Source organism: Xenopus laevis, chromosome 7L (assembly GCF_017654675.1).
Source record: "Xenopus laevis strain J_2021 chromosome 7L, Xenopus_laevis_v10.1, whole genome shotgun sequence".
NCBI classification, from domain to species: domain Eukaryota; kingdom Metazoa; phylum Chordata; class Amphibia; order Anura; family Pipidae; genus Xenopus; species Xenopus laevis.
The window spans coordinates 125,518,470-125,534,345 of NC_054383.1; the positions used below are offsets into that span (position 1 = coordinate 125,518,470).

The window sequence follows — 15,876 nt, forward strand, 5'->3', positions numbered from 1 at the left end:
TGTTTTGGTAGCTTTCCTTCTCCTTTAAGATAATAAAACATATTTCTGATACATATCCCTATATTATGCAAAATAACATTTCTTGTATTTAGACCCTTCTGTTACAGACTTGAAATTACATAAATATGTAGAAAGCCCAGTTCATCCTGAAAAAAATGATGTACAATTTTCCTAGGTAAAATAAACCCCTCCCCCAAAAATTCCAATTTGATGGCTGACAGGTGTAGTAAGAGCTAAAGACAAATTCAGAAAAAAATGTCTTTAAAATGTTGTGCAAAAGACAAAATCTGAAAACTGTTTAACCCTTTAAGTGCCAGCAGAATTTCACATTTTGGTTACGCGAAATGCCAGCCGTTTTTGAAACATTTTGTGCTCTCTCACTTTAGGGGCATTTTCGGAGGGGAAACCTATAGTTTACCTAGGAAAACTATACATTGTTTTTTTTGGTAGAAACTGAGCTTTCTAAATCTGCTTGAGTTTTCATGTATTTCCACCTGTGCAAAAATTTTTTAGTGCTAAATACCAAAAAAAAATGGAAAACTACCATTTTTCATCGTATATCAATTTATACCAGAAAAATATTTAATTTTACGGATGAAAATCCAACTGATTTGGAAAGCCTTATGTCTCTTGAACGTGCCAATACCAGATATGTATAGTTTTAGGGAGATTTAGGACTTCTGTACCTCAAAAACTCCCGGCAGTATATTACCGAATTTTGAAAGCACTAAGGCAGAAATCATTTCAAAGGTTTTATTTTGCTGCTCCGCATAGCCCAAACTATATTATGTACCAAGAAAAAGCACCTGAAATATGATTGCCAGGGGTCCACTGAACAGTTTGATACCCATTATGCATAGGTTTACCAAAGTATCTGGCATTTAGAGACACCAATATGAAGTTAGCACATCCAAATTGTTCAGGACTTTACTTCAGCTACTGAGAAATCAACACATTGACTGCATTTTTTGTGGGGTAAAAACACAGAAATATATATTTATCCCCCAAACCCATATATTTTTGGAAAGTACACATTCTACAGAATCTAAAATGGGTACCCATGCCTTTCTGCTCCAAACTACTGAGTCCCAAGGCTTTCCCAAAATTGTCGGTTTTCGTGAAATATCTGAAAATTGCCTCAAACCTTCAACTTCCCAGCACCATATCACCCATGTATCGTTACGCACCAAGAAAAAGCGCCCTAAATATGATTGCCAGGGTTCCTCCAAACAGTTTGGTGGCCATTGTTCATAAGTTTACCAAAGTATCTGGCATTTAGAGGCCCCAAAATGAAGTTAGCGCATACAAATAGTCCTGTGGGTAACTTCACCTAATGAAAGATCAACGCATTGACTGCATTTTTGTGGGGTAAAAACACAGAAATATATGTTTACCCCCCAAACCCATACATTTTTGGAAAGTACACATTCTACAGAATCTAAAATGGGTACCCATGCCTTTCTGCTCCAAACTACTGAGTCGCAAGGCTTTCCCACAATTGTCGGTTTTGGTGAAATATCTGAAAATTGCCTCAAACCTTCAACTTCCCAGCACCATATCACCCATGTATCATTACGTACTAAGAAAAAGCACCCTAAATATGATTGCCAGGGTTCCTCTGAACATTTTGGTGGTCATAGTTCATAAGTTTACCAAAGTATCTGGCATTTAGAGGCCTCAAAATGAAGTTAGCGCATACAAACAGTCCCGTGGGTAACTTCAGCTAATGAAAAATCAACGCATTGATTGCATTTTTGTGGGGTAAAAACACAGAAATATAGGTTTACCCCCCAAAACCCATATATTTTTGGAAAGTACACATTCCACCGAATCTAAAATGGGTATCCATGCCTTTCTGCTCCAAACTACTGAGTCGCAAGGCTTTGCCAAATTTGGAAAAAATTGCCTCAAAGCTTCAACTTTCCAGCATCGTATTGTCCATGTATCATTACCAGCATAAAGCATCCTAAATATAAACATAAGGGTCTACTAAACAGTTTGATGCCCAATGTGAATAGATATACCAAACTATGTGGCGCACAGAGACCCCCAAATGACAATATGTATAGACATTTTCACGGCTGACGCGCTGGCTGCTGCAATATAACCACCCGGTGTGTGTATTATGCGACATTAGACCACCTAACAGTACAGAGACCCCAGAAAACCATATATTTTCAGAAAGTACACATTCTGACAAATCCAATATGGGTAAATAAATGTTTCTACTGCAAACTGCCAAACTGCAAAGCAATGCTGAACGTAACGTTTTTATCAAATTTCTGAAAATCGTCACAAAGCTTGAATTTTACCCCATTATATGCCCCACATTTCGTAACTTATCAGCATAAAACATCCTAAATATGAACGCCAGGGGTCTACTGAACACTTTGATGCTGAATATGCATAGATATACCAAACTATGTGGCGCACAGAAACCCCCAAATGACAATATTGTATATACATTTTCACGGCTGACGCGCTGGCTGCTGCAATATAAGCACCTGGTGTGTGTATTATGCGACATTAGACCCCCCTAACAGTACAGAGACCCCAGAAAACCATATATTTTCAGAAAGTACACATTCTGACGAATCCAATATGGGTAAATATGGGTTTCTACTGCAAACTGCCAAGCAATGCTGAACATAACGGTTTTTATCAAATTTCTGAAAATCGTCAGAAAGCTTGAATTTTACCCCATTATATGCCCCACTTTTCGTAACGTATCAGCATAAAACATCCTAAATATGAACGCCAGGGGTCTACTGAACACTTTGATGCCCAATATGCATAGATATACCAAACTATGTGGCGCACAGAGACCCCCAAATGGATATATAGTAGATAAAATTTACAAGGCAAAACAAAATAAGGCAGTAAAAGAGTGAAATGCAAAAAAATCCAATAAAACCACAAAAATCAATGTTTTTTTTCCAGACTAGTGTTATCGGCCGCCAGAATCACAGAATATTTTAGCTGGGCCAAACAGGTTATACAGCTAGAAAAAAGGGTTTCTACTTACCGGAAAATCATTTTCTAGTAGGCCCGAACTGTCAGTGCAGACGTCAGGGTTTTGTCTTGATTCACCTCTGGAGGCAGGACAGAAAGATTGATGCCTCTTGCTCCTCCTCCTCCTTCATATAAGTGCTGGCTCCACCATCTTCCCTCAGTTATTTGTAAAGCATAGTTGGTGGAGATAAGGACAGAAAGAAGTCAAGTGACAACAGATAGAAAGGAAAGGATAGCGAAAAAGATGTCCCTGTGCCCATACTAAAATCAGCCTGGGTGGGACTTACTGCACTGACAGTTCGGGCCTACTAGAAAAGGATTTTCCGGTAAGTAGAAAACCCTTTTTTCTCTAGTCGGCCCTCCTGTCAGTGCAGACGTCAGGGGACGTCCACAAGCTGTCCCTTTTATAGGGTGGGTAGCTGCATAAAGTCTCAACTGAACTTCTGTACTGCTGTTGCTTGCAGAACTTTCCGGCCAAACGTGGCCATTCGAGAAGCAAAAACATTTAACTTATAAAACTGAACAAAAGTGTTTGGTGACGCCCAAGTGGCTGCTTTGCAGATCTGCTCTGGTGATGCCATGTTCTGTAAAGCCCAAGAAGTACTTTGTGCTCTGGTAGAGTGGGCTTTTACTGAAAAAGGTCTGGCCTTCTGGCTGTGATCATAGGCCGAATTGATTGTGTCCACCAGCCACCGTGCTATTGTCCGTTTAGAGACCGCACTTCCTTTAGTCGCTCCTGCGTAAGACACTAGGAGGCCGTTTGCAGTGCGATATGAGCTTGATCGTTTCTAATAGATGCGGACTGCCCGCACTACATCTAGTTTGTGAAGGAGTTCCTCTTTGACATTTTGTGGCAGAGGACAAAATGAAGGTAAAACAATCTCTTCATTCAAATGAAAGCTAGACACCACCTTAGGTAAAAACTCCGGGATAGTTCTCAAAACTACTTTATCTTCATGGAGGATTAACCAGGGCTCTTTGCAAGAGAAAGCCGCAATCTCAGAAACTCGCTTCGCAGATGTAATAGCAATGAGGAAGGTAACCTTGAACGACAGCCACTTCAAAGCACATGTCGCCATCGGCTCAAAAGGAGGTTGTTGTAAAGCAGCTAGAACCAATGGCAGATCCCAAGCTGGGGTCGGATCTCGTACAGGTGGTCTCTTCCTGAGCACCCCTCTGAAGAATTGTCGTATAGCAGTGTCTTCTGCCCACTGTACATGAGTAAGCGCAGATAGAGCCGATACTTGAGTCTTGAGGGTACGTAAAGCCAGACCCTTCTGGAAACCATCGGTGAGAAATTCTATCATCGATTGGGTAGTGACATGTTCCCAAATGATGTGACGGTGGGCACACCAGCATATGAAAAGTCTCCATACTCGATGGTACACTCTAGCCGTAGTTGGTTTTCGTGCTTGAAGTAGAATCTCTATTGCATTCTGTGAGAAACCCTGCTGTGTCCACCATTGGGTCTCAACAGCCAGGCCGTCAAACGGAGCATAGGTAGGTTGGGGTGTCGAATAGGGCCTTGGGTGAGCAGAACTGGCGACAGGGAAGTCGCCATGGTCTTGCTATGGAGAGCTGTACTAGGTCTGAGTACCAAACTCTGTTGGGCCAGTCTGGTGCAATGAGAATCGGCGTTGCTCTGCTGTGTTTTATCTTCCGAATTATCCGAGGTAGAAGCGGCAACGGTGGGAATGCGTATATGAGCACGAAATCCCAGGGGATGACTAGGGCGTCGACAAAGGCTGCCCCTGGGTCCCATGATCTGGCGCAGTAGCTGGGGACCTTGAAGTTGTGCTTTGAGGCTAGCATATCCACCTGGGGCCTTCCCCATCTTTGAGTTAGAAGAAGGAAGGTGTCGCTGTTGAGTGACCACTCCCCGTGGTCTATGGTTGTTCTGCTTAAGTAATCCGCTTCCCAGTTCTGGACTCCCGGGATGAATACTGCTCAAATCATCGGTACGGTCCGTTCCGCCCAACTCAAGATGCGGGTTACCTCGTTCATTGCTCCCTTGCTGCGGGTTCCGCCCTGCTTGTTGATATACGCTACAGCTGTGGCGTTGTCGGGCTGGATTCGGACTGGTAGGGATGTGAGCAGCTGTGTTAAACTCTCTAAGGCTAGGGCGATAGCCCGTAGTTCGAGCACATTGATGGGTAGCAGACTCTCCTGTGGAGACCATAGTCCCTGAAGATTGTTTGATCTGTAAACTGCTCCCCAGCCCTTGAGGCTGGCGTCTGTCGTGACTATCTCCCACTGGGGAAGAGCCCTGCTGCGGCCGGTTTGTAGATTCTGCGAAAGGGTCCACCATGTCAATTGTTTGCATGTTATTTCCTCTATTGGTATCACTTGGTGGAGGTCCTTGTGATTCTTGTTCCAATGAGTTAGGAAATTTTGTTGGAGGGGTCTCATGTGAAACCTGGCAAATGGAATGGCCTCTAAGGCGGATACCATGAGACCGAGAAGGTGTAGGCAGTCCTCGGCTGACCTTGTAGTCCGTGTCAGAAATGTGTGAGTCGTGGAGATCAATTTGATGATCTTTTGCTGAGGTAAGGACACCTTCTGTGTGACGGAATTGAATAAGAGTCCGAGGAATTGAATTGTCTGGCAAGGCTCTAGGCAGCTCTTGCGGTTTTTGAGAAGCCACCCGTGTTGGGTGAGTACTCGTATGCACATGTCTGTGTCCCTGGCTGATTGTGCCTCCGAATAAGCCATGATCAGTAGGTCGTCTAAATACGGTATGATATGTATTCCCAGGGATCTGAGGTAGGCCACCACTGGAGTACCTCAGAGAGAATTTCGGTAAAGATACGTGGCGCAGTACAAAGTCCAAAAGGCAATGCAGTGAATTGGTAATGTTGATTGTGGATGGCGAACCGGAGATACTGTCTGGATACAGGGTGTATGGGTATGTGGAGGTAAGCGTCTTGTAAATCTATCGAGGTCATGAAGATGTTTGGCTCCATGGATGCTATGACCGATCTTATGGATTCCATTTTGAATTTCTTGTTGTAAAACCATGTGATTCAATGTTTCAAATTCAGAATTGGTCTGAAGGAACCTTCCTTTTTCTGTATGAGAAAGAGGTTGGAGTAGAAGCCCTTGAACTCTAGGTGTGTTGGAACTTTTTCTATCACCTCCGTGATAAGTAGATGTTCCACTGTGTCCCATAGAATGTGTTCCTTGTGTGGTGGTATAGTGGTTGGAACGAACCTTCTTGGTGGTAAGTGAGGGAGAAGGGAATTCTGTAACCCTGTTGAAGAATGGTGATCACCCCTGTATCTGTCACATGAGTCTCCCATTCGCCCACGTATCTTTGCAGTCTGCCCCCGACTGCCCCCTTCTGCTGCCTGATGGAGTCAGGCAGAACTGGGTTGCCTGTGGCTGGTTTCTTCGTGTTTCTGTTCTGGTGATGCCAAGCGGGGCCTACCGCGTTTGTTATTCTGGTCTGTCTGGACGACCTGTAGTTGCGAAAGGAACGAAAGGCTTAGCTTGCGGATTCCATGGTCTCTTGCCTGAAAATTTGTTAGAGTTATCAAATCTCTGCCTCTTCCCTGCTGGTAAGAAGGTGCTTTTGCCCCCAGTGACTTCGGCTATAATCTGTTTGAGATCTGGACCGAATAAGTGTCTCCCGTAAACTTGAGAGATAACAATTTGAGTTTTGAGGCAGTGTCACCTGTCCAGTGACGAAGCCAGAGAGCTCGCCGTAGTACCACTGCATTCGCAGTTGCCTTTGCTGCTAGTTTGACCACCTCAATGGATGCTTCGCCAAGAAATGCTAGAGCTGTTGCTAATTTATCTACTTCGGACTGTAATTGTTGTTGAGAGGATGGTGGTTGGCGTGCCAACTCTAGGGCCCAGTGCCTAGCCGTACGGCCAAACCCGCCGAAGCGACTGCTGGTCTTAAGGTGGCGGCCGCTTGAACATAGGCCTTCTTTAGTGTGGATTCCATCCGCCGATCTAAAGGGTCCTTGAATGCAGCTTCTTCTGCTGGTAGTGCGGTTTGTCTGGAAAGGTGGGCCACTGCTGAATCCACCTTAGGTGCTCTATCCCACTTCTTTTCGAATTCTTCTGGAATAGGAAAGTGTTAAAAATCTCTGAGTGGGCGCAATGCGCCTGTCTGGGTGATTCCATTCTGCTTCAACTGCCTGAGTAATTGACTTGAAAAACTGGGTATGTTGGCTTAGATTTTTGCGCCCCCTAGTAGCTTATCTGGCTTATCAGAGAGGAATTGTTTCATCCTTAATTTCAAGTGTTTGAAGCATTTGTCGTAACAGCTTCTTAGACACTTCTGGGTTTATCAATGACTGTTTTCCTCATCAGAATCACTGTCAGAAGTGTCATTGGAATGATCAGATTTTTCTGATAGTAGGTGGGGAATTTAGTTCATCTTCTGACTCTGAAACCAGACCCTCCTCTGACTCAGATGAATCTGAAAGGATGGTCGATTTACGCTTGTTAGGTTCCCTAGATGTTGAGGGTTGTGGAGGTTGAACTGTATTCATTATCCACTGGAGGAAGTCACCAAATTGATGTGGGTGGGTTAATGGTGGTTGGGACGTAGCACCCTGGTCACGTGGGCTAGATGTTAAGGCCTCTGTAGCCCTTTGAGATAACATAGAGGTTATGGGATAAAAGGTGTAGGTGTGGTGGGTCCACTAGAATTTATACCCTGGGAGGGGTATTAGAGCAGAATCCACCCTGTCAGCCTGTTTGGAGGGTGTGGGGACAGTATTGGGGCCTCCAACGAATCTGAGCTCCTGTTGGGTTTGCAATCGAACAATAGTTCTTTTCAGATTCCTTAGGGAATGCTTACATGTCTTGCATTTTGGTAATTTATCTGGTCTCTTTCTGAGACCTTGTCTCCCTTTTCTTGGCAGTGTTAATCTCTGCTCTTAACTCGGTGAGGGAATCTGTCTGATCCATGGTATTATATCCCAGAGAACCGCAGTAATCACTGTTTTACTCTCAATATTGCGACAAGCTGTCTCGCGTTGCTATTCCTGTAAATGCGCGGTTAAAGACTAGCGCCGTTTGCCTGTAATCGCGATCGGTGACGTCAGCGCGCTATAGCACTCTGCATTTTGGCGCGGTGGACCGCGCACAGTGATGACGTCAGAACGGCTCTCTCGGTTCTTGCGCCGGAGAGATACGCTGCCGTTGCGCTATGAAAGAACATGTTAACCTAGCATGATGTGCACACAGCTCGCTACTAGACTAGCTATGTGTCACAAGGTGTCCCCTCTTGTTTATATGGAATTTACCTCCATAATGTGGCATCCATGTCTTTTGACTGCTAAGTGAACAGCTCAGCGTGTTCAGCAGAATAACTTGTAATGTGGTCACATCTAGGCAGCAATCAGCGTGCCCCAGTAACAATTATGTCGACCTTTTCCCTGTTCTGTTCACTGAACAGTTTCAGTGTTTACAGCAGATTATGAACTCTCACTTAGCCTGTGAGGTGATTCTGGTCGCTTACACTTCTCATGGATAGCTGAGCGTATCCAGAGTGGTAGAAGTCCTTCCTTGTGAAGTAGAATTATAATAAATAAGAACTATAATTAGAAAATAATAAAATAAAATAAAAATAACTGTCCTTCACCTCCGAGGCAGGACAAAAAACTGGGGAAGATGGTGGAGCCAGCACTTATTATGAAGAGGAGGAGGAGCCAAGAGGCATCAATCTTTCTGTCCTGCCTCAGAGGTGAATCAAGACAAACCCTGACGTCTGCACTTGACAGGAGGCCGACTAGAGAAACAAGTGAACACAACATATGCAGAGCTGAAATGCAATAAAATGGCAAAATTTCAATTAAAATGGGCTAAAAATGCACAAAATACCCAAAATTGCAAATATAATCACCAAAATAACATACAAAAGGTATTGCCACAGTACGGTTAGCGAATACGCTATTCGTAATGGCAATAAAACATTTTTCAGCCAAAAAAGACGAGCGATAAGAAAAAAAAAAAAAAACCACAATCCAGTATGGGGTTTTGCGTGTGAACAATTGGAAATTAATGTTCGTGGCGTGTGACGTGTGTGTGAGTGCAGTAGTGAAAGGGCCCCCCCCCAACCCCCAAAAAATTTTTGAAAATCTAAGTGTTTTTACTAAAATAAGTTTTTGTTTTGTTGTTTTTGGGGTTGTAATTGTTGCACAACCAAAAAAGTTGCTGGAGACTTGGGGGCGATGGGGAAGAGCCCCAGGAAGAGATCTGTGTCGTCACGGGGCCCTGTGCTGGGGGGGCGGAGCTGACGGCGCAGTGTGGGCTGCACCCGGCAGGACACGTAGTAACAGTTGCCTTGCTGCTTTTGGGCCCTGGCCGATCGCGCCCCGGGGGCCCACTCGTTTCCCCTTTGTCTTTGGGCCTAGGGGCGGGGGGATCGAGAGGAACAGAGCGAGCGGTCTAAACAGCCGCTCCTCCGTTTTCCTGAACCGGAAGTGCTCCCAGAACGTTAATCTATTCTGGGGCCATTTCAAGTTATTTTTTCCACTAACATAATTCTACGTTTTTGTGCACTTAAAGGTTAAAAGCAATTTCCAAAGTGGAGATAAAAGTTTGAATTTTGGTTGAAATCTGACATTTTTATCACCACTTTTGTGAATTCCCCCCTTTTGCGTAAATATTAATTTTCTGCTATATGCTAATTTTTTATTTATAGAATCCCAACAAAAGGAAACAATTAAGCATGTTTATTTCCGGCCGTTTTTTGAGAGAATAAAATAGGATTTTGGGGGCAATAAAATGGGGCGTGTGCATAGATTGTCTCCCAAGTGGGATGAGAACACGTTATAGCTTTTATTATTTGTGAACCCAACCTGTTGCACACACAGTTCATTTTGAAGAGCAACGACTTGAAAGTTTTTTACTTATTGAATTTCTGGCAACTAATAGATTGGGGAGAGCATTCTCCAATTGCACCCCCCACACAGTGTTAAAAGCAGAGAGTAAGGGAATGAAGGCTCAGGGGGAGGGCTGTAATATGCCCTAAATTGTGGGTGTAACATTATGCATTGTTTGGGTCCACAACACGGGCATATGTTTACACTCAGCCAATTTAGCAAAAAAACAGGTTTAACAGCTATGAAGATGTGTTTTTGGGTCTAGACTGCCTTCAGACCTTGCAATCTAGCTCTTTAAAAGTAACAGGCAGCACTCTCTGTACGGGGACTGTAAAGGAACTAAGGCTTAACTAAAGAGCCCGCTATAATGGGTCATATGTTTTTCCCTTTCTTTACCAGCCAAGGCAACCACAGCCCTTTAGCAGTAAGATCTGTTTCCAAAGATGCCCCGTACCCTCCCCACTCTTTCTCTGATTCACTGCACATTCCTTTGCTGCTGTCACTTACTGAGCTTGGGGACCCATCACAATATACAGTACCATAGAATCGAATGTCACAATAAAAGGGGGCTATAGTAATTATACAGTTTAATTACTAATGTCGCACGAACCAGTGCATTGCTCATTATTTAAATCACCCAAACTGTACCCATCAGTTTATATTACAGGGGAGTCATTTTCTCCGGGGAAAAATTTTGTGACGAGCCCAAAGCTTAGCTTCTCACAGCCAATCAGGGGCCCCTAAAGCATTGGTGTCACAGACATTTTCCAGTTTGGTACCCCCTGTGACAAGTTTGAAGTTCCTGGTCATTGCTGCAAATGACAGCGGGAAACTTTAGCCTCGTGCAATAATCACTATATAAAATGCCATTTGGGCCATATTATTTTAGGGGTTTGTTCTCCTTATTTCAGTGTCTGCTGCAAAAATTAAAAAATGTTGGGAGTTTTATATTCACCAATTGCTATATTGCCTCCCCCCATTAAGAAACTAGAAATAATTTTTTTTCATTATCAATTGTATAAAAACACTTTTCCCGTGTTTGTTGGGGTTTTACTGTTTATTAAAATTGGGGTTTTTCACCTATAGAGTTTGACAGAACATGTGCCCTGACTATAATGTAAAACCTATTAATATGCTAAGTCTTCCCAACGGGGGCACCTACAGAGGCGTGAAATTGAGATTGGTGACCCAAATCAGATCAAATTATTTTTGAATTGATTGAACTTTAAAATGTCAGGGGAAATGTAGTTTTTTTCACCATTTTATGTGTTTAAAGACAAATTAATAAAAAAACGAAATTAAACTATCTTTCTTTCACTAAAATATGAAAAGTGTGGTTGAGTCAGAATTTTCTTTTTGGAATATGGAGAAGTATTTTTACTCAAAATTAGCTATCTCCTCTTTTGTGAATTCCTACAAATTGTGCAAAATGGAAAAATGGTTTATTCATTACCCACGTAAGGTAACATTTTATTTATTTGTTATCTAGTTGTCAGCACCTGGGGTGAAATTCCTCCAAACTTTTCCGGAGGGACAGGTCTCCCCTCAAAAAACTCAGGCGAGGTGTGGAGAAAAACATAGGGGAAAACCTTCCACTGAAATTTAAAGGGGAAAAGGGGGGCGTGGCGGAAAGTTTTTCTGAAAAAGGACCTGAAAATCTGGGAGCTCCGTTTCAACCAGCATTCCCTTGCTTTGGGTTGCAAGGGCCCTTTGGGACCTCTTTTAAGGGGCAGGATGCAAGAAAACCTTCCCCTCCTAAACCGTCTCCGACGATGAAAACCCCTCAGTGTCGTCTTTCTTTGGGAGAAGTGAGGGCCAGTTCGCAACCCCTCTAAGATGGCGGATGCGCCAGGGTCGTAGCCCCAGCCCGAGGGGTTTCCCTTACGAGCAGTCTATACACCCCTTCCACCAATGATATTCTTTAAAGCTCCTTGCGTTTTTCCACTAAGTCGGATCTGTTTAGTGGCTAAAAACATAAAAAGCTGCGCAATGGGCCGAAAGGGCTGGGATTAAAGACCTTTAAAAAGAAGTGCCGAAGATGGAAGAGATTACCTGCAGCCCCAAAACCCCCATTGCGAGGATTAATACACCCAGGGAAACGGGGATACCCCATCTAAGTTTTATATATTTGCTAGGGCGGCACTGAGACCGGAAAACAGGGGTGCCGTAATAACCTGCGCACCCGGGGATCCCTAGTCAGTTAAAAGCCTGACTAAACGACTTTATGTAGATCTTTAACCACTGTTGACAAATTCCTCAAACTGCGATTGATTTTTGACCGTGCAACCGAGCCGCTTAAAAATGCCTCCTTCAGAGACCACCCGGGAGAATGTCATCTGCTTCTTCACAGCCCCCAATTGAAGAGGAATTTCAGGAAGCGGGGCTGAAGTGCAAATCTATACGAGGGACATAAAATTAAATATATCGGGCCCCTGCAGGCTCACTTCACAGAGCGTTTTGCTTGGGGCCCCTAACGACACTACTCAGGAGAAACGTTTAAAATAGATGGGGTTTCATTTCCCACAATTGCCAACCCAATGGTAGATCTTCAGCCTTAAGGAACCAATGATCTTCCCCAGTTCTGCAACCCAACTGAGATCAGCACCAGATCTCGCAGATTGGAGAGCACTCGCAAACGGTGGACCTTACCAAAATTTGGGTCTCAGACTGGTCACCCAAACCCAAGAACCGACAAATTTAACAAACTGCACCTGATCCTGAGGATCCGTTCCTTTTTCTGCATTGGTTCCCATCCTATTGGGGGTAACTATTTTCAAATCCCTGGATGGACTGAACGGTTTCTCATACTAAAATTGTTTGAATTTGGGAACTTTCTGACGATGGCTCCCTCTTCCCCCTTTGAGGCCCGAATTTCTAATTTTTCCCCTTTGAGCTTTGCTGTTTTTCTCCCCCCCCCCCCTTTTTTTTCTTCTTTATTCTCTTATTTCTTCCCTTTTTCTTTTTTTTTTTTGTTTCTGCTAGACCCATCTTCTCCTTTTTTCCCCCCTTTCTCTTTCTTCCTTCTTTTTCCTCCTATTTCTGTCCCTCTTTCTCTAAAGGGGCTCGCAATCCTGTTGCATTTATTTTTCCCTTTAAAAGTCTATGCTCGATATCGCTACTCCGAGAAATTTCATCCGGGGAGACGGGGAAATTGCAGATTCGTTGTTTTTGTTTATCTCGCTTCCCCTCCATTTGATCCCCCGTATACATATCCCCCAACCCTTTTTTTTTTGGAAAGGGGAGTTACGAGTTCTTATCTCTAATTCTCCCCACGGGTTTTTTCAACTTTGCTTATTTTTGAGTCTGCAATGGAGATACTATTTGATTATGCATTATGTTTACGTAAGTGTTTAGTTTTTTTTAAAGTGCTGGGGGCTCTCTGGGGGACACCTTTGTTTTTGCAGAACCCAAGACTTACTCCAGGTATGTCCCTTTGGGGCTACTTTTTAAATTTTGATGATGTATGATAATTGTGTTTATTTTTCGTGAATTAGGGTCTCAACACGAAACCAGAACGCAATAGTCTCAAATAGAGCTTAAAAGGCATAAGTACAGGTCGCCTGCTACAGGAAACGCATTTAAAAACTAGCAACATCAAAAATTTTTGGGTTAAAAAGGGTATCAAACCCTTTACCCTAGTTCACCTCAGCATCAGTCAAGGGCACGGCGATTCTGGTGGCCGATCACCTACAAAGGCATACCTGGAACAGAAAGCGGTAAACTGGGATATGGGAAAGCGGTCAAGGGGGGTGGGTCGAAACGAAGTACACTTTTTTTCTCACTTTATCTTCCGAATTTGGGGAATTGCGACATTTCAAGGCCTTACTCCAACAGATAGATCAGGGGTTTTTGAGGGGGTTTTTTATATAGTGGGGACTTAAATTTTGTTTTTTAGCCACTCTAGATTTCTCCTCCAACACTCTAGTCTTTCCCACAGGTCATTAGCTCAACTGTGTCATTGTCATCTGGATATAGTTGGTGGATTTGGCATTCTTAATTCTGAGTCAAAGGACAAATTTGTTTTTTTTCCAACCCCCAAACAATTACTCTCGTATTGATTTTTGTCTGACACATGAGGGAGGTACGCTACAGGACTTGGCAATGAAACTAAACGAACCTTACTGGAAGATTTCTCTATTGTACAGTATATCAGAGGGGCTTTTTTGGGGGGGGGGATACTTCAAGGAAAAAAGACACTCCTACCTCAATCCGCAAATTGTGGGGAAGCGCATTTAAAAGTGTGTCCAGGGCGAGCTAATCAAGTTAGGCACTTAAAAAACGCAGAGGCAAAAAGTTAAACCCAATTCTGATATCTCTGGCTACCCTTGGAACCGGGCAACAAAAACATCGGCATTCCCCAGCCTTGCTTGACCCCGGTCCCCGCATTGAGGGGGGGGGGGGGGGGGGGCGGGAAATTTAAAAATTCACTAGCAACTTATACCAAAGCTATTTTTTATCAAAAAAACTTTATTTAACATGGGGAAAAAAATTTTGGCCAATTTTTTAGGGTTCCGCTTGAAAGCCAAGCAACGCGACCCCATCGTAAAAATTCGGGGACTCTAATGAAAGTACTCATGATACGACTAAAATCCCCTCAGTTTTTTGTGATTTCTACAAGATTTATACAATATTGAGATGGAGCCGAACCATCTTGCAACCACCCTGCGGCTAAAAGATATGGGGTACATACTTGGGAAGAATCCACCCAAACTCACTCTCCCCAGCAACCCAAACACTTGAATCTCCGAATCTTTGGAGGATTACCCAACTGCTCTTAAACACACTCCGCCCCTAAGCTCCGGGACCTGATGGGTTTACCATCTTTTTATTAAAAACGCTTTCACCATCTTTTTTTCCCGTTTTTTTTCTAAAAAATACCATATCATTGCCGACAGCGGTAACTGCCCCTAGATGCTCCAGAGTTAAAATTGCACTGATACACAAAAGTGGAAGGGCCCGCAGACGTAAAGAGTTTTCGGCCGATATCCCTACTCAATGTTTACACAAAAACCCGTATGCGAAAGTGCTTGCAGAGAGTTTTAAACCATTTTTATCAACAAATTTTTGACCCCGAACAAGTGGGGTTTGTCCCACGGAGGGAAACAGAGACAAAACGCTTGAGTAACGCATCATTACTATTGCACAACGCACGATGTTCCCATGGGCCCCGTTTTCCCCCGACGCGGAAAAAGCGTTTTATAGGGTGAAATGGGAAAATATCTTCAAGTGCCTTCGTTGGGTGGGCATTGGCCCCATTTTTTTACGCTATGTCCAAAGTCTGTATGCACAACCGCAGGCACGGATTCGGATTAATGGGACTTGTCAGAACCTTTTGATATTAAAAATGGTACGCGTCAGGGCTGCCCGCTGTCCCCCTTTTGTTCATACTCACGCTTGAACCGTTCCTACAAAGGATTACAGAATTCTACCATCACAGGAGTGCTTGCTCGGGATTACCATCATAAAACGGCAGCATATGCCGATGACATGCTATTTTTTATCACGAACCCCAGAACTACATTGCCAGCTATCCTGCATGAATTTGAAGTATATGGGACTCTGAGTTATTTGAAAATTAACCAGCAAAAATCTTGTTTTCTTAACATCTCTCTTCAACAACGGGAAATGCAGCATGTTCGGAGCACTTGCATATTCACGATTGTGCCAAAACATCTTACCTACTTAGGTCTTAAGGTATCACCAAACATTGCGGATGGGGTGTCACTGAATATTATGCCGCTTCTCAAGACAGTGAAATCTGTTCTGCAGCATTGGGATAAACCTGGTTTCTCATGGTTCGGTCGCATAAGCATTGTCAAAATGAACGTTCTCCCCCGTTTTTTGTATTTGTTTCAGACGGTCCCATTCCGGATACCTAGCTTGTTTTTTAAGGAATTGCACTCTACTATCTCAAAATATATTTGGAAAGACCGACGAGCCAGACAGAAATTTGACAACCTTACACAGCCAAAGGTGACAGGGGGTCTGGCCTTACCGGATTTCTGGGCTTATCATAAAGCTG

General features: G+C 43.6%; 1 pseudogene; it reads right to left on the reverse strand.

Annotated features, from left to right (window-relative positions):
* LOC121395695 overlaps positions 1-15,876 on the reverse strand; it is a 191,962-nt pseudogene that overhangs the window by 41,128 nt on the left and 134,958 nt on the right.